The following is a 4249-nucleotide window of genomic DNA, read 5'->3' on the forward strand; positions in this document are numbered from 1 at the left end:
ACACTTAGAGCAAAGTTGAGCTAAGAACTTTTAATTCGGACAAATTTTTATATTTGATTCTACAAGGATCAACTTTGAATGTGTATAACTTCTAACTTCTTACATATGTGGAATTTTATCTCTCAAGATACACCAAATTGTAGAAAATTGAATTATTATTCCAACGATACCAATTTTTCCTTAATCCGATACCCAAGCAAAAAGTTATGGCCATGCAAAGGTCGTGCATCGTATGACAATTGCAAAGGGCCACTGGAAAGGTTGTGCGATTGGCTATGCGTCGCCCACCGTAGGGCTGTGCGATTGGCCATGCATCGCCTACTTTGGGACTATGCGATTGGCCATGTGTCGCATGGTGATTGCATAGTGCCAACGTGCTCTGTTTTGACTTAAATCAAGGGCATTGAAGTCCTTTCACATTCCTAAACCATCCCTTAACCGTCCCTAATCACTCCAAAATGAATTAAGGGAGTTTTAAACACGTTAGTTCCACTCTCTTAACCCTAAACAATCAATATACGACTCAAAAACCCTTCCTCTCTTTCCAAGAACAAAATCGAAATGTAGTCTCTCAAGAATCAAAGAGTTGAGTTCCAAATTCAAAGTTCTCTCCAAAGATTCGTCCAGTCAAGGTATGCAGGTTTAGAAACAAGGATACATTTTTATACTTGTGTCGAAAACTAGTTTTAAAGTTAAATTTATATAAATTGCAATTAGGGTTCATACCCAAATTATCTTGTTTTGAGTTTATGGATTTATAAGGAGATTGAAGTATTAAAGTGCATAATTATTTTTATTTATTTATGTCTTGACTTGAAGAATTCTCTTTTATTATTTGAATATCATGAGTATGATTTGAGACATTAATTAAAGATTTTCAATTGAGTTCTAAGCATGATATTGTGTTACAAGTTATCTGAAAGAAAGCAGAGATTTAAGGTTTTATGTGCATCAAGATTACATATGCCCATGTTTTGATTTATAAGATTCATATTGTGATTTTGATTTCATTACCTTGACTGAAATTATTGAAGTATTTCAAGAAAATTATTGAGCATGAAGTTTTGTTATGAATTTCTAAGAATTTAAGCATATATATTATAAGCCCTAAGTACAAGCTTTGGGATTTCAAGAAGATGATGTTCTTAAGCTTCTTTGATAAGTCTATACCAAGATTTAAAGCAAAGATTGATCTTTTGATCTTAAGATAAGATATGGAATCTACATTTGTTTATCCTAATTATGATTTAAAGAAAGAGAAGCATAACTGGTTTTCATTATATAAACCTTTATGCTATTTTAAGGTGGATTTCCAAAAGCATTAGTATATAAGTAACATGGGAGTAGTATTTAGCACCGAGTTGGGTATGAGTCCGAGGTTGCATTTCCCAGAACTATGTGCCACCATAAGTTTAAGTCTCAATATAGGTTAAGTATGGTGATCACTCAAGTTAAGGCTCTATTCCAATGGCAAGGATAGAACAGCTCTCCTTAATGTGGGTAAGACGTTGGACTCCATGATAGCTCACATGATTTATGTTGGTTAGAAGAACCTCCCAAAACAAAGAATAAAAAGTAAAGCTTTTAAAACTAAGTGTTATGGCTCACAAAGTTTATCCTTATGCTTCATTATTCATGTTTATGATTTTACAATCTTTATTTTATTCAAGCTCAAGGTGAGTCATCTACACTTAGCATACATTAATTGAAAGTCTATGAGTATATTCAGTTATTGTTTTACTAATTCATTCACCCCTGTATACTCAGTACATTTCAAAAGTACTGATCCATATATATGTCTATGTGCTACATTGTTTTATAGTGTAGGTACCAGTTGTAGCCCACACATCAAAATCAGACAGTGTGAAGTTTCCAGTAAGCAGACAATGAGTCTTTTTAATTCAAGGGCTCAAGTCAATCATAGTTCGAGTAGCATCTTATTTTTTTTATTCAGTCATATTGATTAGGGATAGTTGGAGGTCATGTACCGGCTACCTATAGTCGATATTAGTAGAGGCTTCACAGACATACAGTAGAGTTGATGTATTTAATTCTAGTTTTGTTTTGTATAACTAGAGTTGTATTCAGTTTAAATAGGATTGTTGTGATTATGTTCAACTAAAGACTTCTCTTCCGCTTAAACCTTCTAGTTTTTATGTATTTAAATTAGTAGATCAAGCAATATACCCGTACAAGGGTTAGTTTGGGATCACTTGTGGTCCTAAGCATCGTGTGACGTCCAGGGGTGGTCTCGAGGTGTTACAACTATAAACTATCTATTCAAAATCATAAACATCATATAAACACCATGAATAAGAAACTTCAGGCACAGATACAAACGAAGAACTCATCCCTACTATCATGGTCGAACTCCTACCCATTAACCCTCTATCCTATTTTGTGTCCTCCATACCTTCATATCAAGGTTTATGTCCTCTGTAAGTTGTAACTACTCGATATCATACCTAATCACCTCCATTCAATATTTCTTCGACCTACCTCAACCCCGCCTAAAATCATTCATAGTCAGCCTCTTACACTTTAGTACTAAAGCATCCATGCACCTCCTCATCGCATGTTCGAACTATTGCAACATTACTTTCCACATCTTGTCCTCCATCGAAGTCACTTTTATCTTCTCCTGAGTAATCTCATTTCTAATGCTATCTCTTCTAGTTAGTCCACACATCCATCTCAACATTCTCATTTTTGCCCCTTTCAATTTTTTGATATGGGAGTTCTTAACTGGCCAACACTCGATCCACTCAATACAATAGAGTTAACTTTTATCATGAAACATGTTCATTATCAAATGATAATACAAAGTTATGAATATTTTTAGTGCCTATTTGTAATTGCTTATTTTTAAAAAAAAACTTTTTTTGAGAAAAAAATATTTTTTCTGAAATGAAGGATGTTTGATAAACTTGCAAAATTGCTTTTAAAAGAAGTAAAAACAATTTTTCTGCTTCTGGAAAGAAGCAGAAAATATCTTTTTTTTTTCAAAAAATGCAAAAGTAGAAGCAGAAAATTATTTTTTTATGACAAAAATATTCTTCTCTCTCCCTTCACAAACACACACACACACACACACATATATATATATTCCTTATTAATTAATTAACATATCTTATAAGTTTGATTTTAAAATTTTGTATTTCATATTTACATCATAATTCTTTACTTTATTTAATGATTTATATATTATTATTTTATTTTCACTCATTTTCTTTAAATAAATTTAAAAATATCATTGATGATGATGACCGAAGAATATATAATTTTTTATTTATTTATTATTAATGATAACAAATGATAGATAAATCGCATTCCAATATTGTATTTTGACAATACTTGTAATTTTTTTTCAAATATTTAATTTTAAATAAATAATTCATGAAAAGAGACATATTTATTATCATGTAGTGTATGTATATGAATATGAATATGATAATAATTAATATTTATTAACAGTAAAAATGTCTAAAAAAAAAGGATAACAAATAACAAATAATAATTATTTGCTCTCCTACTCTCAACGTCATCTTTTAAATTCGTTATTCAAGTTCATCTTGTTACAACTACTATAGTTGTATATAATTTCATATGACAACACTCTACTACTTATAAAGACTTCAACTATCATGCCAATGAAGACAACATCACAGAGATCGAAGAAGGAGATGAGTCATTTGATATATCTTCAGAAATACTAGACAGATCTTCTACTAATATGGAGATATTGTGTGATAAAATTAAGGATTAAATCGTTGAGATTTTTTGTGATGTATGAAGGACTAATTATTTTTGTTGTTAATTTTTTCATATATAGTGATTTAACTTACGAAATAATTTTTATATTCACTTTTAGTTTGCTGTTTTTAAGTAATATTTAAATTAGTTACTATTATATATATATTAAAAATTTAGAGTATGTACTTTTTAATTAAATAGTTTCAGTTAAAAATATTATAATAGATATTTAAAATAAATTTTCTCTATAAATTGATTTTAGTAGTAAAAGTCTATTGATACATATCCTTTTTGGTCATTTGTCTCAAAAAAAATACTTTTTGAAAAAATTATCCAAACACAATCTGTTTAACAAAAGTATTTTTCAAATGAGTTTACCAAACACAAATTATTTATTTTTCAACAATATTTTTTTGAAAAGTTATTTTATAAAAGCGTTCCTCAAATAAACAGTTTTCTAACAGCAATCCAAATACTCTCTTAATACTCCCTCCGT

The sequence above is a fragment of the Capsicum annuum genome, chromosome 6 (assembly GCF_002878395.1).
Source record: "Capsicum annuum cultivar UCD-10X-F1 chromosome 6, UCD10Xv1.1, whole genome shotgun sequence".
Taxonomy (NCBI): Eukaryota; Viridiplantae; Streptophyta; class Magnoliopsida; order Solanales; family Solanaceae; genus Capsicum; species Capsicum annuum.